The 26,280-nt window shown below is 38.2% G+C and overlaps 1 long non-coding RNA gene across 1 annotated transcript in view; it reads left to right on the top strand.

The window, feature by feature from the left end:
• Positions 1 to 26,055, top strand: part of LOC122432450 — a 139,808-nt gene extending 113,753 nt beyond the window's left edge. Inside the window, exon 3 of the long non-coding RNA XR_006266827.1 lies at positions 25,954 to 26,055. This is a non-coding gene — a long non-coding RNA (uncharacterized LOC122432450). The remainder of the gene's footprint in view (positions 1 to 25,953) is intronic.
• Positions 26,056 to 26,280: the final 225 nt, after the last annotated feature.

The raw sequence follows: 26,280 nt of genomic DNA, 5'->3' as shown, positions 1-26,280 counted from the left end.
GCTTTGTTCATAGTGATGCTTCCTAAGGCCCGCTTGACTTCACATTCCAGGATGTCTGGCTCTAGGTGAGTGATCACACCATCATGATTATCTGGGTCATGAAGATCATTTTTGTATAGTTCTGTGTATTCTTGCCACCTCTTCTTAATATCTGTTGCTTCTGTTAGGTCCCTACCATTTCTGTTCTTTATTGAGCCCATCTTTGCATGAAATGTTCCCTTGATATCTCTAATTTTCTTGAAGAGAGCTCTAGTCTTTCCCATTCTGTTGTTTTCCTCTATTTCTTTGCATTGATCACTGAGGAAGGCTTTCTTATCTCTCCTGGCTATTCTTTGGAACTCTGCATTCAAATGGGTATATCTTTCCTTTGTCCCTTTTCTTTTTGCCTCCCTTCTTTTCACAGCTATATTTATGGCCTCCTCAGACAGCCATTTTGCTGCCTAACGTTCCTAAAATGTTACAAAAGATTGTTTTTATAATTGTTACAAATGTTACAAAACATTGTTATGAATTTCATTAATACATAAAATTTTATCAATACACAAAACAGGTTGCCATTTTCCATCCACCAATTATAGTTGATTTTCAGCCCTGGAGCCAGGACCACATATGCTGCTTTTTCTATGTGGCTGTGCTTCACTTCTTACACAGTTTTTGAACCACTCAGCTTTGCTGTGTTAATAAACCACCTCCAAAATATCAGTGACTCACAGCAGCATGTATTCATTCCCCTTCGTTGGCTTTAGTTGTTGACAGCTCTGCTCGTGTTCCACTTTTTCCTTCATTTCAGGATGAAAAGAAATTACTCTATATTGTGACATGCTGTCTTGTGGCAGATTAAAAAAATAAACAAAACAAGAGTTGGATAAAACCTACCGTGGCTCTCAATGTTTCTGTTTGGAATCGACATCCTGTCACATCATTCACCAAGAGTAAGCACGTGGTCAAGTAAGTAACTAACGGGCTTAAGTAAGTGCACTCAATACTTACTTCCTGCTGGAAGGCACTGCCAATCCAAGGCAAGCAACTGATAAATAATCCTTTTCAGGGAAGTGGGTAGTAAATAATTGGGAATAATTATAATCATGATGTCACAAACGGTCTGATACTTCTTTATCCCTTGATGCAGTCTATAAAAAGCTCATTAATTTTCTGCTTCTTTCTGTTCCCAAACTCTGTGACACAGTTTAGATAGTTGCTCAGTCACTAAGTCATGTACAACTCTGCGACCCTATGGACTGCAGTATACCAGGCTTTCCTGTCCCTCACCATCTCTTGGAGCTTGCTCAAACTCATGTCCATTGAGTTGGTGATGCCATCCAACTATGTCATCCTCTGTCATCCCCTTCTCCCCCTGCCCTCAATCTTTCCCAGCATCAGGGTCTTAGATAGTTAGCTTTGTGTTTGTCCTTGACTTCTTCACTTCCACCCAGTTGTATGTCCTTCCAACTTTCTATGTAAGTGCTCAGCTTCACCTAATTATTTTAGCCTGGAAACACACCAGGAACCAAATTTACAAAAGTAAATCTCATCTGGAATTGGCCCTCTGCCCTAAGTCTCATATATATAGTTTAAGTGAGTTGCAGTCCTTTTGGTGAAGATGAAGCCTGCTCTTGAGAGGCTTCATTTTCTGGAGGTTTAGTTGAGGTTCTCATTTGCTGGCTGGCTATTGACCTCTCTCTTCCTGGAGGGTTGGTCCTCTTTTTAATGCTTGTTGAGTGTCTTAGTGTCTTGCGTCAACATTTCACAGATATATACCAAGATCTCTGCAAAGTCCTTTCCCAGCTCCTCCAGCAATTCCTCATCAATCCAGTTATTTTAGAGAGCAGAAATCGGCTGAATTAAGACTAGATTTTCTGTTCCCTGTGGACATTGTAATTTAAACACTAACCAGCTCAATCAAGGCAAGCTTCACTCTAGAACAACGTATTCCCAGGTACTCTGGTCTTCCTATTATCCCATTCAGAATCTGCTTTAGTTAAAGTTATATATAGATTTTAAACTTTGAGGTAAATGTACATGTATTTGATTTGAGTTTGACTCCCTAATGTTGGTGAAATACTTGATAAAATATTTCTCAGTAAATGATTACAAAAAATAGCTAACTGATTTAAATACAGTTATTTTTTGCTTTCTTTTTACTATCATCATTTTAAAGAACTAATATTGGTTCATCACAGTTCTGAAAATTCATAAGGGGTCCTCATAGTGGATGAAATACAAAATTGTGTGTGTGTGTGTGTGTGTGTGTGCAGTGAAGGACCAGGAGGCCTGGCGTGAAAGGTCTGGCGTGCTGTAGTCCAGAGTCACAAAGCGTTGGACAGGACTTAGTGACTGAACAACAACTAATCAATTAGACCCCCAGTGGTTTTAATAATTGACAGCTAACAAGCTGTAATTTTGTTAAAGCACAGAGTATATGTTTGTATATTATAGACCTGGTGAGAGAGAGTATGTATAATAGTCATTTTTGATATTATGTAATTGACGATTTAGCATCTTAAAATCAGAAGCCAAGCTAAAGGCCAGAGTTGCCTACTTATAGCCATATGGTCCCCATGCTTTCTTAGGCATGCAAATATCATATTATCAAACCTCCAGGCTCTATGCTGCAGCTGCTGCTGCTAAGTCGCTTCATTCGTGTCCGACTCTGTACGATCCATAGATGGCAGCCCACCAGGCTCCCCAGCCCTGGGATTCTCCAGGCAAGAACACTGGAGTGGGTTGCCATTTCCTTCTCCAATCCATGAAAGTGAAAAGGGAAAGTGAAGTTGCTCAGTTGTGTCCGACTCTTAGCGACCCCATGGACTGCAGCCTACCAGGCTCCCCTGTCCCTGGGATTTTCCAGGCAAGAGTACTGGAGTGGGGTGCCATTGCCTTCTCCACCAAGCTCTATAGTCATAAATACTTCTTATGTATTGGTTAAAATTTAGTTTTCAGGTAAAAATGGACATCAAAAAGACATGGTTTTGTATAAAGATGTACAAAGGAAACACGTGAATCTCAGTAGGCATATTATTTAGAAACAAACTAAATATAGTAATATAGACTATACAAGTATTTCCACACCTATAATTTGTAGAACTGCAGATATTTGAAATGTACATTCCTCACAAATTCTTTGTGTCTTTTAAATGTTAATTAAGTCAGTCCTCATCACAGTACTAGAATTTTAAGACTATAGTCAACAAAGGAACACACCACAGCAATAAAAACAGTCTCTAAAGGTAGCTATCAGGCAGTTTGCAGAGCATTATTCAGAAGATTTATAGATGTTTAGTTTTCCATCAAACATCTTAAAGCCAAGTATATATATTTGTAATAATTCAAAATCCTAAAGGATTTGGTCTGAATGCTTTACCCTTGTTATGATTTCAGCATTCAAATTCTATATATACACACAAAGAGAGAGAGAAAGTTAACAACATGATCTATCATTTAACAATTAGGTCAGTTGGTAAAGAATCCACCTGCAATGCAGGAAACCCAGGTTTGATTCCTGGGTTGGGAAGATCCTCTAGAGAAGTGATAAGCTACCCACTCCAGTATTCTTGGGCTTCCCTTGTGGCTCAGCTGGTAAAGAATCCACCTGCAATGTGGAAGACCGGGGCCTGATCCCTTGGTTGGGAAGATCCCCTGGAGAAGGGAAAGGCTACCCACTCTAGTATTCTGGCCTGGAGGACTCCATGGACTGTATAGTCCATGGGGTCACAAAGAGTCGGACACGACTGAGTGACTTTCACTTTCACTTTCTTTTCTTTCACATGTATTACATGTGTTCTGGTGGATCATGGGCCTGCCTTTGTGCTCAGACTGTCGAGTTTCTCTTAGGCATCTTGGCACCTACGAAGTTTGATGATGAAACTCTGTCTTTGTTTCTCTGTGACTTCCATGCTGCTGGACAGATTAAAAAAAAAAAAACACACACACATTGTTTAGATTAGAATCATTTAACCTCATTGTTAGGATTTCATGTCTCTTCTCTCCCCACCTGGGATTTCTCATAATGAGTTGTTCTTACCTGTCCTCATTTAATTGATAGACCTCTCCTACAGGACTGACACATGCTTACATAATGAGAAGAATAACACTGGAAACTTCACCATCAGTGAAGTAAGGTGCTAAAAAGAAATCCTAGTTAATATTTTGTCATCTCTGAATGTATTTGTTTTAAATTATAGTTTTCATGTTGATCTTACAAAGACCTGTCATAGTCATCATGTACAGTACAAGCTGAGGTGACAGTTCCCATCCAAAAATATGGTCATAGTTGGATCCACTAAGGTGTGAAGACATAGACACGCATGCCTCTCCCAGCTGTGCCTCACTCTTTTCATTAAGCTCTCTCTGTCCTCTTTGGTTATTTCACCACCAAGCTGCTTGAAAGAGGCTTGGTGTTCACACTTCCTCAGCTCCCGCTCTAACATTTTAAATTATTAATCTCTAGTGTCACACTCTGCTCTTGAGACTCTCATCAATGATCATCTAGGATCTGGTTGATAAATAAAAGGCACAGTTCATTTTACCTGACATCTATGTCGTCACTTTAACTGAAAGGGCCCTCACAGCTATGCCAGCACCTCAGCAGTTTATGCATGTCTGGACCCAATTTGCACTTCTCAAATAGGTCTACATGGTCCAGCCGCACGCAGAGCTCCACCAATGAAAACACAGTGCGTTACTCTGTCACAAGCTTCCACTACCCTCCTGTATTTTCTGTATCTCTAAATGGTATAACCCTCTACCTGCTCTTTAAAAGTAAGCGTTCTAGGCTGAATGTGACTCTTTTCATTCCCAGCAAAAGTTAGCCATCATTTCGGGTTTAGTTCATGTGAGCGTCTCTGTTGAATGGCTTCTCCTCCACTCTGTTACTGCCTGCATCCTTATAGCAGTAGCCTACTTTGCATTATTATCTTTCCACACATAGCCATCAAATTTACTATTTTAAGAAGCAAAACTGCTTCAGTTTTTTAGAAGTCACATTTTCTTTCCCACAGGACAAAATCCAAACTCTTCATCCTTTCACAGTATGACTCCTATTTTCCACTTAAATATCCAGCCACTAACCTTGTAACCCTTCTCCGTTTCTGCCCCAATTAACTTCTTTGCAGTTCTCTCCCTTCACACATTTTCTTTCTTTGAACTTTGGTTATTAACGATATCAAACCCTCTTCTTTTATCAAACTATCTGTTCCCCAATTTAAATATGAGTTCAACAGACAATATCTTCCATAATCCCTCTGAAAATCTAATTACTTGACATCCTGTGCCCTGTGCATTCGGTTCAGTTCAGTCACTCAGTCATGTCCAAGTCTTTGAACCCCATGGACCGCAGCACACCAGGCTTCCCTGTCCATCCCCAACTCCCAGAGCTTGCTCAAACTCATGTCCATTGAGTCGGTGATGCCATCCAACCATCTCATCCCCTTTTCCTCCTGTCTTCAATCTTTTCCAGCATCAGGATCTTTTCTTTTCTTTTTAATAAATTTATTTTTTAAGTGAAGGATAGTTGCTTTGCAGAGTTTGCTGTTTTCTGTCAGACTTCACCATGAATCAGCCATAGGTATACATAGATCCCCTCCCTCTTGAAACTCCCTCTTATCTCCTCCCGCATCCCACCCCTCTAGGTTCATACAGAGCCCCTGTTTGAGTTCCCTGAACTGCACAGCAAATTCCCATTGGCTATCTATTTTACACATGGCAATGTAGGTTTCCATGTTACTCTTTCCATACAACTCACCCTCTCCTCCCCTCTCCCCTTGTCCATAAGTCTGTTCTCTATGTCTGTTTCTTCATTTCTGCACTGCAAATAAATTCTTCACTACCATCTTTCTTGATTCTGTATATATCTGCTAGAATATGATATTTATCTTTCTCTTTCTGACTTACTTCACTCTCTATAATAGGTTCTAGGCCCACCCATCTCATCAGAACTGACTCAAATGTGTTCCTTTTTATGGCTGAGTAATATTCCATTGTGTATATGTACCACAACTTCTTTATCCATTCATCGTCAATGAACATCTAGGTTGCTTCCATGTTCTAGCTATTGTAAATAGTGCTTCAATGAGTATTGGGTTACATATATCTTTTTCAGTTTTAGTTTCCTCAGGGTACATGACTAGGAGTGGGATTGCTGGGTCATATGGTGGATTTTTTCCCCTAGATTTTTAAGGAATCTCCATAATGTCTTCCTTCCATAGTGGCTGTATCAATTTACATTGCACCAATAGTGCAAGAGGGTTCCCTTTTCTCCATATCCTTTCCAGCATTTATTGCTTGTAGATTTTTTGATGATGGCCATTCTGACCAGTGTGAGGTGATATCTCATTGTAGTTTTGATTTGCACTTCTTTAATAATAAGTGATGTTGAGCATCTTTTCATGTGTTTGTTAGCCATCTGTATGTCTTCTTTGGAGAAATGTCTATTTTAGTCTTTTTCCAACTTTTTTATTGGGTTGTTTGTTCTTCTGGCATTGAGTTGTATGAGCTGCTTGTATATTTTGGAAATTAATCCTTTGTCAGTTGTTTCATTTGCTATCATTTTCTCCCATTCTGAGGATTGTCTTTTCACCTTGCTTATAGTTTCCTTTGCTGTGCAAAATATTTTAAGTTTAATCAGGTCCCACTTATTTACTTTGTTTTTATTTCCATTACTCTAGGAGGTGATTCAAAGAGGACCCTGCTTTGATTTATGTCATCAAGTGTTCTGCCTATGTTTTCCTCTAAGAGTTTACTAGTTTTATAGTTTCTGGTCTTACGTGTAGGTCTTTAATCCATTTTGAGTTTATCTTTGTGTATGGTGTTAGGAAGTGTTCTAATTTCAGTCTTTTACATGTAGCTGTCCAGTCTCCCAGCACCATTTATTGAAGAGACTGTCTTTGCCCCATTGTATATCCTTGCCCCCTTTGTCAAAAATAAGGTACCCATAGGTGCGTGGGTTTATTTCTGGGCTTTCTATCTGGTTCCATTTGTCTATATTTCTATTTTTGTGCCAGTACCATACTGTCTTGATGACCGTAGCTCTATAGTATAATCTAAAGTCTGAAATCAGAAAGGTTGATTCTTCCAACTCCATTCTTCCATCTCAAGACTTCTTTGGTTACTCAGGGTCTTTTGTGTTCCCATATGAGTTGTGAAATTTTTTATTCTAGTTCTGTGAAAAATGCCATTGTTAATTTGATAGGGATCACACTGAATTTGTACATTGCATTTAGTAGTATAGTCATTTTCACAAAATTGACTCTTCCTACCCAGGAACATGGAATATCTCTCCATCTGTTTATGTCATCTTTCATTTCTTCCATCAGTGTAATAATTTTCTGTGTACAGTTCTTTTGTCTCCTTATGTAGGTTTATTCCTATATATTTTCTTCTTTTTGTTGCAATAGAGAATGGGATTGATTCCTTAAAATCTCTTTCTGATGTTTCATTGTTAGTATATAGGGATGCAAGTGATTTCTGTGTATTGATTTTGTATCCTGTAACTTTTTTAAATTCCGTGATTAGCTCTAATAATTTTCTGATAGTATCTTTAGGATTTTCTATATATAGTATCATGTCCTCTGCAAACAGTGAGAACTTTACTTCTTCTTTTCCAATCTGGATTTGTTTTATTTCTTTTTCTTCCCTGACTGCTGTAGCTAGGACTTCAAAATCTATGTTGAATAGTAGTGGTGAAAGTAGACATCCTTATCTTGTTCCTGATCTTAGGGGGAATGCTTTCAGTTTTTCAACATTGAGAATGGCGTTTGCTGCAGACTTATCACATATGGCCTTTACTATGTTGAGGTAGGTTCCTTCTATGCCCATTTTTTGAAGAGTTTTAATCATAAATGGGTGCTGAATTTTGTCAAAGGTTATTTCTGCATCTATTGAAATGATCATATGATTTTTATCTTTCAATTTGTTAATATGGTATATCACATTGATTGATTTGCATATATTAAAGAATCCTTGCATCCTTGGAATAAACCCAACTTGATCATGTTGTATGAACTTTTTAATGTGTTGTTGAAATTGTTTGCTAGTATTTTGTTGAGGATTTTTGCATCTGTGTTCATCAGTGATATTGGCCAGTAGTTTTCTTTTTTTGTGTTGTCTTTGTCTGGTTTTGGTATCAGGGTGATGGTGGCCTCATAGAATGAGTTTGGAAGCATTCCTTCCTCTGCAAATTTTGAAAGCTTTTTAGAAGGAAAGGCATTACCTTATCTCTAAATGTTTGCTAGAATTCACCTTTGAAACCATCTGGTCCTGGGCATCTGTTTTTTTGGGAGATTTTTGATCACAGCTTTGATTTCAGTGCTTGTAATTGGGTTGTTCAAAATTTCTATGTCTTCCTGGTTTAGTCTTGGAAGATTGAACTTTTCTAAGAATCTGTCCATTTCTTCCAGGTTAGAAAAGAAACCTTTGTCCTTTTCTCCTCCTTGAGAACCCCAGACCTCTCTCTCTTCCTCAGGGACCCCAGACTTCATATCAACCTACCTAGAAATTGACTCTCTCACTACTCCATGTTTCTTTTACTTTCCATTTACATGGACTATATTTTTTTCCATCCTCTCACTTTCAGTCTATATGTGTCTTTAGGTCAGAAGCGGGTTTCTTGTAGATAGCATATATATGGGTCTTGTTTTTGTATCCATTCAGCCAGTCTGGTCTTTTGGTTGGAGCATTTAATCCATTTATATTTAAAGTAAGTATTGATATTTATGTTCCAATTGCCATTTTCTGAATTGCTTGGGGTTTGTTTTTGTAGATCTTTTTCTTTCTTGTATTTCCTGACTGTGTAAGTCCCATTAACATTTGTTGTAGCTGGTTTGATGGTATTGCATTCTCTTAACTTTGCTTGTCTGTAAAGTGTTTGATTTCTCCATCAATTTTTAATGAGATCCTTGCCATAGAGTACCCTTGGTTGTAGATTTTCCCCTTTAAGTACTTTAAATATATCCTGCCTTTCCCTTCCAGCCTGCAGAGCTTCTGCTGAAAGATCAGCTCTTAAATGTATGGGATTTCCCTTGTATGTTACTTGTTGATTTTCCCTTGCTGCTTTTAATATTCTTTCTTTTTGTTTAATCTTTGTTAGTTTGATTAGCATGTGACTTGACAGGTTTCTCCTTGGGTTTATCGTGTACCAGACTCTTTGCACCTCTTGGGCTTGACTATTTCCTTTTCCATGTTGGGGATATTTTCAGCTATTATCTCTTCAAAATTTTTCTCATACCCTTTCTTTTACTCTTCTCCTTCTGGGACCCCCATCATTCAAATGTTCATGTGTTTAATATTGTCCCAGAGGTCTCTGAGACTATCCTCATCCTTTTCGTTCTTTTTACTTTATTCTGCTCTTCAGCAGTTATTTCTACCGTTTTATCCTCTAGATCACTGATCCATTCTTCTGCTTTGGATATTCTGTTATTGATTCCTTCTAGAGTATTTATAATTTCAGTAATTGTGTTATCTCTGTGTTTATTCTTCAATTTTTCTATGTCTTTGTTAATTGATTCTGGCATTTTCTCCATTATATTTTCAAGGTTTTTGATCATCTTTACAATCACTATTCTGAATTCTTTTTCAGGTAGTTTGCCTATTTCCTCTTCATTTATGTGGACTTCTGTGTTTCTAGTTTGTTCCATCATTTGTGCAGTATTTCTCTGCCTTTACATTATTTTTTTAACTTATTGTGTTTGAGGTCTCCTTTTCCCAGGCTTCAAGGTTGAATTCTTTATTATTTTGCTTTCTGCCCTCCTAAGTTTGGTCCAGTTTTGTGTAAGTTTCATATAGGGTGAGATTTGTGCTGTTTTTTTTTTTTTTCCCTCTTATGTGTAGGGGTGAGTGAGGTGGTAATCCTGTCTGCTGATGATTTGGCTTGTGCTTTTGTCTTGTTTGTTGTTTGAATGAGGCATCCTGCGCAGGGTGCTACTGGTAATTGGGTGATGCTGGGTCTTATATTCAAGTGGTTTCCTTTGTGAGAGTTTTCTATTTGATTCTCCCTAGGGTTAGGAGTTCTCTGGTAGTCTAGGGTCTTGGAGTCAGTGCTCCTACTCCAAAGGCTCATGGGTTGATCTCTGGCCAGGAACAGAGATTCCACATGTGGTTTTTTTATGGCATTAAATGAGATTAAAACAAATACCCAAAAGTGAGAAACCAAAGATGAACCCTAGACAAACAGCAGGTATAAAATTAGACAAATAATAATTAAAATAATGTAATGTACACCTACACATATACCCCCCATAAGCAAAATCAAAACAGCCCAACAAAAATAAGGTACAATAGATTGGCCTGGAGAACAAAGCATATAAAAAATGATATCCACCAGTTAAGAATAAAACTAAATAAAGCACAAACTAGAAAACAAAACTAAAGCAAGGTGCCAACTGAGGAATAAAGAAATGAAAACAAAACCAAAAAATATAGTGAGAAAAAGAAAGAAAAGAAAGAAAGAATAGAAATGCAAAGTTAAATAGAGATAGATAAAGAAGATTTATATATATTAAAGATTACTAGCAAGGGGAAAAGAACAGTAGGAAAAGCAAACAAAGGAATAAATGTAGAAAAATAATCATAGCTTAAAAAAATTTTTTTAATTAAAATTTAAAAAAGAGAGAAAAAAAGGGGGGGGTTACTCCACAGAACTGCAAAAGGCCAATGTAGAGGCAGAGGTTTATAACAGCAATAAAAGATGTAGTTAAAAAAATTCAAAAGCTTAATTTGATTTCATAGTGCTAATAAAATTGACAACTACAACAGAGGAGGGGGGAGGAAAAAAAATCCTAAAGAAACTACAGAACAAGTCAAAATTTAAGAATAATAAATGTTTTCCTTGAATCTCTGATGTCAGCATCCTATCCCTCTCTGGGAGTCACAGTCCACCTTGACTCCCTAGGATGCCCTCCAACAACGTGTTGGTCTCTGGACCTGCTGTGGGGGCAGCTCAGATTCTAATCTGATCCTACTCCTGTGTGTTCTTGCCTCCAATGTCCACAGCTATCAGAACCAGTGTGTTTTCTTTTGTGCGAGCTCTTGGTTTCCTTTTGTATATTGCATAGACACAGTGTCTGCCTAGCTTTAATCATGTGAATTTAATCTGAAGCTTGTAAAGCTGGTGGGAAGTTTTGGGTCTACTTCCTTAGCCACACTGCCTCTGGGTTTCAATTGTGGTTTTATTTCCACTTCTGCATGTGGGTCGTCCACTGGGGTTTGGCTGCCCTGGAGGACTTGGGTCTGCCCCAGTGAGTGCCAGGTGTGGAGGTGGTGCAGCTGCTTGGGTCCCAGGGGCTCTGGCAGCACCAGGTACTCAGGGGAGTTGGCGGCTAGGGCAGCAGGAAATGTAGTGCTCTAGAAGGGTATGGCAGCCAGCATTGGCCAATACACTCCAGTATTCTCGCCTGGAGAACCCCACTGACAGAGAAGCCTGGAAGGCCACAGTCCACAGGGTCACAAAGACATGGACACAACTGAACTGACCCCACGTGCATAGATACAAGACTATTTTTGCCTGTGGCAGCTCTGCCCCAGTGAGGATTGAGCGTGAATGTGGCGCAGCTGCTTGGGACACAGGGGCCCTGAGAGAGTGCCTCAGCTGCAGGAGTTATGGCCTGATCCGAGTCTTTTATCGGGGCTCTGGTAGTTGGTAATCACAAGGCCTCTTTGGCTAGTCTTTCTCCATAGCTCCACTCGCTCAGGCACTTAGAGGGCTCCCTTGCCTGGGGTCTTTCTCTGTTGTTTGGTGCATCAGGCACATAAAAGGGCCGCCTAGCTAGGGTCTACCTCTGTAGATTGGCGCTTGAGGCACTTAAAGGGGCACCCTGGATGAGGTCCTACTCTGTTGTTCCACGGGTCAGGAGCTTGACAGGCCAGCCTCTCTATTGTTCATCTGTGGATGCTGGCTTGTGGGGAGAGAGACGCTATGGTGGTGGCTCCACCCCCTACGCATGACTCAGCAGTATCGCCTTAGTTCCAAGGCTGCCTGGCTTTCCTCGACAGCATTTCCCGCCATAATCTCCTCCCTCAGTTCAGGTCCCCTCTGTCTGCCCCTCCACAGTCAACAGCAGCCCTTACCCTAGGACTGCTCCACAATCCCTACACTCCAGCTCCCAGCTGCTATCCCTTCCAGGGGACCTGCATCCCTGTCCGGGGTAGGTATGGCTGTGGCAAGGACTGTCTGATTCTCATTCCATTTAGGCTGCCACAGATCAGCTGCTTCACTCTCAGCCTTAAATGTTTCTCCTCTGATCCAGATAGTTGCCCTAATGTGGGGATTGGACCCCTGCTTCAGTTCCCCCACCAGCTGAGGGCAGGTTCAGTCCTACTAACATTACCATCAGGGTCTTTTCCAATGAGTCAACTCTTCCCATCAGATGGTCAAAGTATCAGAGCTTCAGCTTCAGCATCTGTCCTTCCAGTGAATATTCAGGACTGATTTCCTTTCGGATCGACTGGTTAGATCTCCTTGTAGTCCAAGGGACTCTTAAAGAGTCTCCTCCAACATTCTCCAACACCACAATTCAAAAGCACCAATTCTTTGGCTCTCAGCTTTCTTTATGGTCCAAGTCTTACATTCATACATGACTACTGGAAAAACCATAGCTTTGCCTATACAGACTTTGTCAGTAATGTCTCTACTTTTTAATATGCTGTGTAGGTTTGTCATAGCTTTTCTTCCAAGGAGTAAGCATCTTTTCATGGCTGCAGTGACCATCTGCAGTGATTTTGGAGCCCAAGAAAATAAAAGTACATCAATGTTTCCTCATCTGTTTGCCTTGAAGTGATGGGACCACTGCCATGATCTTAGTTTTTTGAACGTTGAGTTTTAAGCCAGCTTTTTCACTCTCTTCTTTCACTTTCATCAAGAGGCTCTTTAGTTCCTTTTCGCTTTCCACCATAAGGGTGATGTCATCTGCATATCTGCAGTTATTGATATTTCTTCTAGTAATCTTGATTCCAGCTTGTGCTTCATTTCACATGATGTACCTGCATATAAGTTAAATAAGCAGGGTGACAATATATACCCTTGACATACTCCTTTCCCAATTTGGAACCAGTCTGTTGTCCCATGTCCTATTCTAACTGCTGTTTCTTGACCTGCATACAGATTTCTCAGGAGGTAGGTAAGGTGGTCTGGTATTGATTTCTTGAAGAATTTTCCTCAGTGATCCACATGGTCAAAGGCTTTAGCATAGTCAATGAGGCAGAAGTAGATGTTTTTTTTTCTGAAACTCTCTTGCTTTTTCTATGATCCAATTGTTGATGAGTATTTCTGCCTGCAGCCAGGATGTGTTGCATTGGATCTGCTGAGTCAGAGGGTTCCCCAGGCTCCCTTTGAGGACGTAGGAACCGTTGATTCACACTTGCTTCTTCAGCACCATGCACTTCGAATGAGTTGATTAAAATCTTTACTGCCTGCGCTGCCTACCAAGCAGTGCCTGAACTCAGGCGCTCAGACCTCCACGGCATTTTCCCCAGTGCCTACTTGCCACTCGTATCAGCTTACAATGCCTTCTTATCCCTGCCTCCGAGTTGCTGCTATGATCAAGTTGCTCCTAAACCCTAGACCCTGTTCATTACACAGAAAAATCCCCTCCTATGAGCACTTTAATCCAGAGCTGGTAGCTGACTGATTAGATGGCAGTGCTATTATATGAATGTAGGCTGGTACCAAACCCACACCAATTAAATATCCTGATTATCCACCCTCTCCATATCACATGAGGTATAGAACATCTGTGTCTGACTTTATTATTATTAGTTATAATACATGAGTTCTAGAGGTGTGTTGGAGCCAGCTCCTAATGAGTCGTGGGAGCCCATTGTTATATCTTCAGGGATTTTTGTGCATAACTTGTTCAATACTGAGATTGTTTAAAAATTAAATTATGTAAAATTATAATTAAATTATATTAAAAAAGAAATAGTAAATACTCAAAGCTCATTGTTTCATAATCAGTTTGCTGCTATATGTTATGAGGTTATAGATGTCTAGTGTGAGGACGCTGCAATGCGGTGGTACTGTGCCTCTCAACATCACCTTCAATAACGCTGCACAGCTTGAGTCAGATAATGGGAATATTTGTATCACAGCAGTCAGAAAGCTCTACACATCAGGCTTTGAGTTATTGTTTCAACAAAACAAAACAGAAATTGTCTAAACTTCAGAAAATGGTGCAGAAAATACTAATAATGTAGTGTAGGTGTAAAAGTGTGCTGTGTCAATAGCCATTGCATGGAGAACAGCTAAAACTTTGAGGAAACGTTCTTTCAGTTTCAGATAAGAAGCTACTCATGTCATTGTTGAAGGTTTACTTTCAACATATATCTTCACTGTTTCTCTTTTTTCTCACTCATTAATTTAAATGAAAAGATCAAAGAACTCTCATTTTGGAATGACAGTTATTCATCAGATGCTACTATAGCAGTGGGCTGCTAATACAGACATTCAGCCAAACCAACAAAAACATTCTGTGAGAATTGATTGGCTGTATGAAAATGATAATGAAGAATATTGCATGTTATTTTTATTATTTGAACTATGTCTTAAAATGCTTTATATTAACACAACTTACACTGAAATTGTATGTATATGTACACATTTTTTTTAAGAGAGAGCCAGTTTTTATACATTTACCAGTTATCCCCAATAATTTTACATTGCTGTTGCTGTTCAGTCACTAAGTTGTGTCTGAATCTTTGTGACCCCATAGACTGTAGCACTCCAGTCTTCCCTGTCCTTCACTATCTCTTAGAATTTGCTCAAATTCTTGTCCATTGGGTTGGTGATGCCATTCAACCATACATCCTCGGGTGTCCCCTTCTCCTCCTGCTCTCCATATTTCCTAGCACCAGGGTCTTTTCTAGTGAGTCAGCACTTCGCATGAAGTGGCCAAAGTATTGGACATAGTATGCACAAGGAAAAAAAAAAAAAGTAAATGACAGCACTTTTCTATAAATCAGACTGATAATACAACTGAAGAATATTCACAAGAGTTTACATTTTTTAATTCTTTGTTTTGTATATAAAGTAAATTTTTCTAAGTGATTTTCTGAAAAACTTGGAGTTAAAACTGAACTTTCCTTACATTTCTACTATTTCAGGTTTAATTTCAATTGTTTTGTCACCTGCCTGTATGATTGCTACAATGTTTTTAGCATTTTTTTCTTTTTTTCTTTTTTGTTTTGTTTTTATGTTGTTGCTGTTGCTCTTAGTTGCTCAGTCATGTCTGACTCTTTGCGACGACATGGACTGCAGCATGCCAGGTTTCCCTGTCCTTCAAGATCTCCCTGAGCTTGCTCAAACTCATGTCCATAGCGTCAGTGAGTATATCCAACCATCTCATCCTCTGTCACCACCTTCTCCTCCTGCCTTCAATCTTTGAAGCATCAGGGTCTTTTCTAACAAGTCAGCTCCTCACATCAGGTGGCCAAAGTATTGGAGCTTCAGCTTTAGCATTAGTCCTTCCAGTGAATATTCAGGACAGATTTCCTTTAGGATGGACTGGTTGGATCTCCTTGCAGTCCAAGGGATTCTGATGAGTCTTCTCCAACACCATAGTTCAGAAGCATCAATTATTTGATGCTCGGCTTTCTTTATGGTCCAACTCTCACATCCACATATGACTACTGGAAAAATAATAACTTTGAATAAATAGACCTTTGTCAAAAAAGTAATATCTCTGCTTTTAAATATGCTGTCTAGGTTTGTCATAGCTTTTCTTCCAAGGAGCAAGCATCTTTATATTTCATGGCTGCAGTCACCATCTGCAGGGATTGTGGAGCCCAAGAAAATAAAGTCTGTCACTCTTCCCATTTTTTCCCCATCTATTTGCCATGATGTGATGGGACTGGATGCCATGATCTTTGTTTTTCAAATATTGAGTTTTAAGTCAGCTTTTTCACTCTCCTCTTTCACACTTACCAAGAGGCTCTTTAGTACCTCTTTGCTTTCTGCCATAAGGGTGGTGTCATTCTTTCTTTTTCTGTGACCCAGTGGATGTTGACAATATGATCTCTGGTCCCTCTGCCTTTTCTAAATCCAGCTTGAACATCTCAAAGTTCTCAGTTCAAGTACTGTTGAAGAGTAGCTTGGGGAATTTTGAGTATTTCTTTGTTAGCATGTGAGATGAGTGCAGTTATGCAGTAGTTTGAACATTCTTTGGCATTGCCTTTCTTTGGGATTGGAATAAAACTGACCTTTTCCAGTCCCATGGCCACGTCGAGTTTTCCAAATTTGTTGGCATACTGAGTGCAGCACTTTCACAGCATCATCTTTTAGGATATGAAACAGCCTATCTGGAATTCTGTCACTTCCACTAGCTTTGTAGTGATGCTTTTTAAGGCCCACTTGACTTCACACTCCAAGATGTCTGACTCTAGGTAAGTGAACATACCATCGTGGTTTTCTGGGTCATTAGGATCTTTTATGTACCGCTCTTCTGTGTATTCTTGCCACCTCTTAATATCTTCTGCTCTTGTTAGGCGGATACCATTTCTGGCCTTTATTGTGCCCATTTTTGCATGAAATATTCCGTTGGTACCTCTAATTTTCTTGAAGAGATTTCTAGTCTTTCCCATTCTATTGTTTTCCTCTATTTCTTTGCATTGATCACTGAGGAAGGCTTTCTTATCTCTCCTTGCTGTTCTTTGGAACTCTGCATTCAAATGGGTATATCTTTCCTTGTCTCCTTTGCTTTTCACTTTTCTTTTCTCAGCTATTTGTAAGGTCTCCACAGACAACCATTTTTCCTTTTTGCCTTTTTCTGGAAATGGCCTCATGTACAATGTTACGAACCTCTGTCCATAGTCCTTCAGGCACTGTACCTATCAGATATAATCTCTGGAATCTATTTGTCACACTTTCACTGTATAGCTGTAAGGGTTTTGAATTAAGTCATACCTTAATGGCCTAGTGGTTTTTTCTACTTTTTTCAATTTAAGTCTGGATTTTGCCATAAGGAGTTTATGTTCTGAGCCACCTTCAGCTCCTGGTTTTGTTTTTGCTGACTGTATAGAGCTTCAGCTGCAAATAATATAATTAATCTGATTTCAGTTTTCACCATCTGGTGATGTCCTTGTGTAGAATTATCTCTTGTGTTGTTGGAAGAGGGTGTTTGCTATGACCAGTGTGTTCTCTTGTCAAATCTCTGTTAGCCTTTGACCTGCTTCATTTTGTACTCCAAGGCCAAACTTGCCTGTTATTCCGGGTATCTCTTGACTTTCTAGTTTTGCATTCTAGTCCCCTATGATGAAAAGGACATCTTTTTTTGATATTAGTTCTAGAAGGTCTTGTAGGTCTTCATGCTGCTGCTAAGTCGCTTCAGTCGTGTCCGACTCTGTGCGACCCCATAGATGGCAGCCCACCAGGCTCCCCTGTCCCTGGGATTCTCTAGGCAAGAACACTGGAGTGGGTTACCATTTTCTTCTCCAATGTGTGAAAGTGAAAAGTGAAAGTGAAGTCGCTTAGTCGTGTCCAACTCTTAGCAACCCCATGGACTGGAGCGCCCCAGGCTCCTCCATCCATGGGATTTTCCAGGCAAGAGTACTGGAGTGGGGTGCCCTTGCCTTCTCCCTGTAGGTCTTCATAGAATTGTTCAATTTCAGCTTCTTCAGTGTCAGTGGTTGGGATGCAGACTTATTTCTGTGATATTGAATGGTTTGTCCTGGAAACAAACAGAGATCATTCTGTCATTTTGGGGATTGTATCCGAGTACTGCATTTTGGACTCTTTTGTTGAATGTGAGGGCTACTCCATCTCTTCTAAGGGATTCTTGTCCACAGTAGTAGACATAATGGTCATATGAATTAAATTCGCCCATCTCATCTATTTTAGTTCACTGATACCTAAAATGTCAATGTTCACTCTTGCCATCTCCTGTTTGACCACTTCCAATTTGCCCTGAGTCAAGAACCTAACATTCCAGGTTCACATGCAATACTGTTCTTTACAGCATTAGACTTTACTTCAGCACCAGACACATCCACAGCTGGATGTTGTTTCCACTTGGGCTCAGCCTCTTCATTCCTTCTGGAGCTATTTATCTGGTTTTCTCCAGTAGCATACTGGGTACATATCGACCTGGGGAGTTCACCTTTCAGTGTCATATCCTTTTGCCTTTTCATACTGTTCATGGGGTTCTCAAGGCAAGAATGCTGAAGCAGTTTGCCATTCCCTTCACCAGGGGACCACGTTTTGTTAGAACTCTTCACCATGAGCTGTCCATCTTGTGTGGCCCTACAGGGCATGGCTTATAGTTTCATTGAGTTAGACAAGGCTGTAATCCATCTGATCAGTTTGGTTAGTTTTCTGGGATTGTGGTTTTCATTCTGTCTGCCCTCTGATGGATGAGGATGAGACTTGTGGAAGCTTTCAGAAGGGAGGGACTGGCTTTGGGAAAACTAGGTCTTGCTCTGCTGGTCAGGGCCATGCTCAGGAATCTTTAATCCAACTTTCAGCTGATGAGTGGGGCTGTGTTCCCTCCCTATAGTTTGGCCTCAGGACAAGCATATGGTAAGGGTAAAGGTGGTAATGGTGACCTCCTTCAAAAGGACTTAGACCAGCAAGCCATGGCTTCCAGGACTGTTGTAATCAGTGCCTCTGATCCCGCGGCAGGCCATTGTTGACCCACGCTCTGCTGGGTGGCCAAAGTATTAGAGTTTCAGCTATAGCATCAATCCTTCCAGTGAATATTCAGGACTGATCTCCTTTAGGATGGACTGGTTGGATCTCCTTGCAGTCCAAGGGACTCTCAAGAGTCTTCTCCAACACCACAGTTCAAAAGCATCAATTCTTCAGCGCTCAGCTTTCTTTATGGTCCAACCGTCACATCCATACATGACCACTGGTAAAACCATAGCTTTGACTAGAGGGAGCTTTGTTGGCAAAGTACTGTTTCTGCTTTTTAATATGCTGTCTAGGTTGATCAGCTTTTTTTTCAAGGAGCAAGTGTCTTTTAATTTCATGGCTGAAGTCACCATCTGCAGTGATTTTGGAGTCCAAGAAAATAAAGTCTGTCACTGTTTCCATTGTTTCCCCATCTATTTGCCATGAAGTGATGGGACCAGATGGCATGATCTTAGTTTTCTGAATGCTGAATTTTAAGCCAACTTTTTCACTCTCCTCTTTCACTGAATCAAGAGGCTCTTTAGTTCTTCTTTGCTTTCTGCCATAAGGGTAGAGCTGGCCCCAGCTATGCACAATAGTATGTGTAATAATTAGTATTTCCTTATTATATAATATATTAATTTTTTTTATCAATTACAACACTATCTCAGTTCAAATGTATTTATAAAATATAGGCCAAAATCAAGTATATGCTGAATCCATGATAGGAGAATAATTAAAGAGTGAAATAAAGTCTTAATCAATAATCCTTGTTTTCAGGGAATAGAAGCCACATGTACAAGTTTAAATTGGAAAAAAGATAGTATGCTTCTTAGAAATATTTAAAGCCATTTCATAAAATTTAAGTCCAATGAACAATGCCTCAGACTGTAACAAACTCTCTTATTATTCCAGCAATGTTAGGAATCTTCCCCTCTTTCTGTACAGTTCCTCTGTTTTGGTTATTCATGCAAAATCACAGTCCCAGAGGACTCCCATTGCCTCAAGTCAGCTTAATAACCTAATATTTGCCAAAAACTGACCCCATTTAAAAATCCCATTGAGAAAATCATTCATTGGCCCTGTTTGGATCAAGAGTGCCCTCCTCCTTCAATCAGCAATGGATATGAGGTATGCATCAAGGGTAGCCCAGGCTGCAGGTCCCACTCAGGCAGTCCTTAGAAAAGAAATTAGGACTTAGTGTCACTTGAGGTTTTTCTAAGCAACTTTCTAATTAATTTCATGCAGCTTCCTTATTTGGCTTAGTATGTGTTTCATTCCTATTTGATTAGAAGGATAGCCTTAATACAATCATATTTTTGAAGAATATTCTTTCTCTGGGGAGGGTTTTTTTTGTTTTTTTTTTTGTTTTTTTTAGCAAATCTCTATTTTTATAGTACTTATTTTTCTCTTCTAAACTATCTAAAAATGAATATTTTAACATCTTAAAATATTTAACTTTATCCATTTCTGAAATCAAGACCATTACATAATCTGTAGTTTCATTGCATATTATACATAAACCAAATAGGATATAAAATTTATTTATTTATTTATTTTTGGATATAAAATTTAAAACCATTATTTGTTATAGTAATTTTTCTATAGTTTAAAGGCAAAATGTAAATGAAAAATCCACAAAGAAATAATCAACTAAAAGCAGCTTAAGTGCTTTCATTAAAATGTTTCTGATTCATTAATTTGCACATTAACGTGACAAAAATTTTTTAAATCATTATTCCTCTAAGTAAGCACCAGAAATAATGTTTTAATGTCTTGGAGTTCATCAAGTCATGGGAACTTCAAAACAAATATAACCACCAAGCCCAAGTGATCATTTCTTGGCATGACTATATATCAGTTAACACTTTTTATAACCCTAATTATATTTGGAGCGAAGATGGACTATTGATATTGATATAAAACAAAATCTACCATTTGCAAAATATTGGTGTATAAAAAATACATTATTGTCAGGGAAGGGTCAGGGATGGTTGATTTAACTATTCTCAACATGCTGTGTATGGTGAGACTTTTAATGTCTCTGACTCTTAAGCAAACTGAAATGCTATAAATTTGTCCTAACTGAGTAAAGCATGTGGATCTGGTGGGTAGTTTTCTAATAAATACTTATATGCTGTCAGATACACTTGTCAAGATGCCACACTTTTAGGTAAAAGCCATATACTCTGAATAAATAGTTGTGTATCTATAATGAATACTCAGGGGCAGCTAAAGTTACTGTCTACTAAAATTATAAGCCAACAGTTATTTTACAATTTCAGGAAGCACCATAGCTCATAATAGCAGTAATTTAAATGCAAACTGACACAACTGTGTTATTTTACTCTCAATTATCGTCTTATATGTCTTTCTGTGTCACTGTCTACATCTTAAAATGCACTTAATTTGGAGGCTTAAAGAATACAAACCAGTTCATCACAAGAAAACATGCTAACAAATGCTGGATTTCTAAAACAAGGAATGAATGAATGCTTATTAAATTCATATTAGTTATGAATAAAACTATCATCAGTGTAGAGAGGCTATAGCTTGCTTTTCAATATCTGGCATCACTAACAAAAGAATATGTCTTAAGATAAATTAAATTATCAATTCATATAACATGTAGTATATTCTAGCTCTTTGGCTTTTCAAAATCCAATTTCACGTTTCCTAACTTTCACAGGAAAAACATGTATATGCAGTAAGCATTTAACCTGCTATATGCTTTAGATGACACCTAAATGAGTCATTCACGATTCTCTTCTCAATGAGTTTGCAGTCAATCACTGAGAACAGATAGACATACACACACACACATAAAAAGAAAGAAATAACACAAACACTGACTATAACACAGTTTCTTGAGAGAATATGATAAACAATACAATTAATCTCTTGAAACTGACTTTGCGATCACGTACTCATTGGACATGCCGAGTCGCTTCAGTCGTGTCTGACTGTGTGCGATGAACTGCAGCCTGCCAGGCTCCTCTGTCCATGAGATTCTCCAAGGCAAGAATACTGGAGTAGGTTGCCATGCCCTCTCCAGGGGTCTTCCTGACCCAGGGATCCAATCCACTGCGTCTTCTGCATCGCACACAGATTCTTTACCACTGAACCATCTGGGAAGCCCCATGTGCCCATTACTTATCACCATCTGTCCAATATGATCACAAGAACAACTTTAAGAAATTCGCATAGCTGAGGAGTGGTATTTGGGTGGTTATTTCCAATTGTCCCTGTAGACATGTGGTCGTATGGGGTGGCACATGACCAGAGGAAGTTCGGAATGGAGGCAGGGGTAGGGAGAACAGCTAATCTAGAGTCCCCAAAAGGTGGGATGTCAGGAATTTTATGAATGCTACTTAAAATTGGTTAAAAAGTTAAACAATAAAGATGTGATGGTGGTGGTTTAGTCACTAAGCCGTGTCTGACTCTTGCAACCCCATGGACTATAGCCCACCAGGCTCCTCTGTTCATGGGATTCTCCAGGCAAGAATACTGGAGTGGTTTGCCATTTCCTTCTCCAGAAACAGTAATGATAAAACTGTTTATCTTGAAGTGGTAACACAAAGAGAATTTTCCATAATATATAACATTACAGGAAAAAATTATTCTCATTTAATTTTTAAAGTCTTATTATTGAAAATCTTCATTAAGTCAGAAAATCAAATTAAAAGACATACAGATTGGAAGAGTCTTAAAAATCCTATTCTCAGACATCATTTTCAACATATAAAACCCCACACAATCTGCTAAGAAGCTATGACAACAAATGAATGAGTTTAACAAGGGCTCCAGAACACAAGTTAAATATACAAAAAGCAATAATATTTCTACATTTTAGAAATGAAATCTTGGAAGTTTTAAGAGTACCATTCACAACTACAACACAAAAAAATTAAATATATAGATGTAAATCCTACACAAATATGTGCAAGAACTGTCTGCTGCAAAGTATAAGGATACTGCCATATACATGGTCAATTGATTTTCTGCAAAGGTGCACAAGAAAAAGAGAAATGAAATGTACTTGGAATTGTTGCTGTTGCAGACATAATTCTCAAGTGTTTCCAAATAAGCTATTCTATTTAGGCAACTGAATCAGAGGTCAGTTTCAAAATGTGTAAGTAGGTTCTCTATACAGTTTACTGTAACTAAGTTTGGTGAGGAAGGTGTTATTGAAGACAAAATGATGTTTCAGTATCTATTTTAAATCTGTCCTGCCTATTATCAGTTGAAATTTTTAAATGTAAGAATTTACAAATCAATATAGGTGTCTTACAATTGTTTTAATTTTTATTTTAATGAGTTCCTTGATTTTGCTTGTCTTGTTTGCTCATGACTTTTGCAAATTCTTTAATTAATTAATATGATACCTCCAATAATTTTAATATTTTAAAATTGAATTCAGTTGCTATTTTTGAAATAAACCATTTGGAGTAGTAGAACATTAAAATATATCACTTTACTGTCAAGGACAAACTAAAAATTTTAAATGATGAGTTTTAAATTGTGTACGAAAGTCAACTTTTAAATGTTATAAGTGGGGAAACTTTTTTCAAAGGAGTTCCTACTTGTAATTGAATGAAATTATGTTTCATAACATAATAGAATTACATTGAGTCCTAAACTTTTCATAGCATCTATATTTGGCAAAGCATATAGTCATCTAATTTAGCAAATTTCTTCTGTTTAAACACTATTTGTCAAAATCTATGATCTAATGAAGGCCAAACAGACTATACTTGTGAAAATATTTAAGAAAATATTTATACATTTCAAAAACAAACATATAATTAAGAATTCCCTCTTGAATTTACCAGGTAAGCTGTAGAAAAAGTGTCTCCTTAATTTAGAAAAATTATGATCTACAACAAAGCATAAATGAAGGTGTAATTTATTCAAAGTTTTTAAATCCTAAAATACAACTTTGAAGACTGTTGCAGGCAATTTTGTAAGAAATATGTAATAAGACAGAATTTAGAAATAAATTTTTCAGAAAATACTAGTCATAAGAGTATTAAATATTAGATCAGATAAGATTATAAATTTTCATGTATGGAAATATAGCATAGAATAATAGTTTTATTTATGGTATTTTAAAGCTTATATAATCAAAACACATTTATACAATTTCAATTTAAAATGCAGATAGATACATTTTATAGAAGGAATTTGGTTTCAGTGATATTTTGAATATAACTATGTCTATGGTAAAGGATATAATAAACCCAACATTCTGTTCAATAAATATTTTACAATTGTACATAAAATGTAAATAATTAATTTTTGAACATTCACCAACTCTTAGAAGTGTCTCATTTGGGATTACACTTTTTTTTAAACATTTTCTTCTCAACTCTAATTCTGTACTTGAGTCCAGCACAGATTTTCAGGTTAAATGTTTTCACTAATTTTTGTCTCACTCTTGGTTTCTTGCTAGTAAATATATTATCTTTCTATTTGAATGAAACAATAAATATAACTAAAGTGAAAGTTGCTCAGGCGTGTTCAACTCTTTGCGACCTCATGGACTATACAGTCCATGGAATTCTCCAGGCAAGAATACTGGAGTGGGTGTCCTATCCCTTCTCCACGGATCTTCCCAACCCAGGAATCAAATAGGGGTCTCCTGCATTGCAGGCGGATTAAGGGGTGGTTATTTTCATCATCCATTGAAGAAGTATTTGAGAACTTTATTGTAAAACTGGCAAACAGGAGGTGAGGGAGAATTAACAGATCCACAGATAGTCAAGTCCCCGTTTCTTTGTGTTTATTGTCTGTAAAGGAGACATATTTTAAATACCTCTCTTTCTCTCTTTTTCACAAACACACACACACATGAACCACCACCATGACAACATAACAGGGATTCTGAATTAAGGCTAGTGCTATCTTGAATGCTTCTAAAAAGGAGACTTGATACACTCATGGGATTCACTCTTTAGAAGAAAGTTTATGTTGAAAGGGTAAATATTCCCAATTTGTTGAGAGTTCTGATGATGAAAGGATGCTGTCTTTGTCATGTTTTCTTCTGCATCTACTGAGATGATCATTGCTTTTTATCTTGTTTTCCATTAACGTGATTATCACATATACTGATTTGCATGTGTTGAATCATCCTGACATTTCAAGTACAAATCCCAGTTGATCTTGGTGTATGGTCCTTTTATTCTCCTTTTGATTTCTGTTTGCTAGTACTTTGGGGGATTTTTGCATCTATATTATCAGGGATATTGATTGGCCTTTAGTCTTCTGTTTTTCCATGTCCTCATCTAGCTTTGGTGTCAAGGTAAATCTGGCCTCATAAAATAAATGTGGGAATGTTCTTTCTTTTTCCGTTTTTGAGTTAGGAAGGATTGGCATTAATTCTTTAAATGTTTGGTGGAATTCCATCCTGAAATTCAGTGAGTTTTTGTGCCTATTTTAAACTGCTAACTCTGTTAGACACTGCTGTTCCATTAAAGCATATTGCTACTATCCATATTCACAATTTTTCAGAAAGGAAGACATAAGAGAAAAGATATTGTGTGTATATACACGCACACACCATTGCAGGTTTGATACTTGGGTCAGGAAGGCCCCCTGGAGAAGGAAATGGCAACCTAGTCTGTATTCTTCCCTGGGAAATTGCATGCACAGAGGAGCCTGACAAGCTGCAGTCCATAGGGTCACAATGGTTAGACTTGACTTTACTGCTAAACAATAATATATATTATTTTACATATATATATATATATATACATATATGTATATGTATATATATCCCTGTTGCTGGGAAAGATTGAAGGCAAACTGAGAAGAAGGCAGAGGATGAGTTGATTAGATAGCATCACTGATTCAAGGAACATAAACTTGGGCAAATTTCCGGAGATGATGAGGGAGAGGGCGGCCTGGCATGCTGCAATCCATGGGATCACAGAGTCAGACATGACTCAGCAACTGGACAACAATAACATATATAGTTATATAATTATATGTTTTATAATTATATAATTATCATTATTTATGATTATATAATTTAAGTGTTTACATCCTGATACCTTCACAAGGTAATTTTTAAATCCCAGTGTCAGCCACTTTTACATGGATAAGAAAATTCTCTTCTTACAATAGCAAATAACTAAACTTGATTGCAAATATCCTAACCTTATAAAGTGGATTCAGGATGCTGTGCTTGATTCCTAAGGCTGCTGGTCTCAACTATGAATGATCCGACTTGCCTGTAGCACTGTAGTTAGTATTTGTCAAAAGATGAGACTCCAAGTCATGAGTAAAACCACATGTGCACCCCCAGTAGTCATCACCATGTCAGGATGACCTCTCTTTTGTTTTGCCTCCCCCATCTCACACAGTGTCTCTCCATGGAAGAATATAGCCTGAACCCTGTTCTGAAAAGAATCCAAGAAATTCATTGAAGAGTGAGAATATTTCTGAAAATCAACAAACTCCACCTGGTAAGTCCACCCTCTTGAGCAATTAGTTTTATATACATCTTCTACTCTTAATTAAACTTCTAGTCATTGGTGTTAATGTCATATTTGCCAAATGCGGTGTCAGGAAGACGTACCCATTATGAACCCTAAAATAAGAGACCAAACCTTCTTATAAGTCTCTGTGTTTGCTGCGATGTGTTTTCATCTGCTAGCCCAACCATCATTCTCTTTAGATAACATATATCT

Source organism: Cervus canadensis, chromosome 31 (assembly GCF_019320065.1).
Source record: "Cervus canadensis isolate Bull #8, Minnesota chromosome 31, ASM1932006v1, whole genome shotgun sequence".
In the NCBI taxonomy this organism is placed as follows: Eukaryota; Metazoa; Chordata; class Mammalia; order Artiodactyla; family Cervidae; genus Cervus; species Cervus canadensis.
The sequence above is the reverse complement of the archived record's forward strand: the minus strand, read 5'-3'. Positions and strand labels throughout refer to the sequence as shown.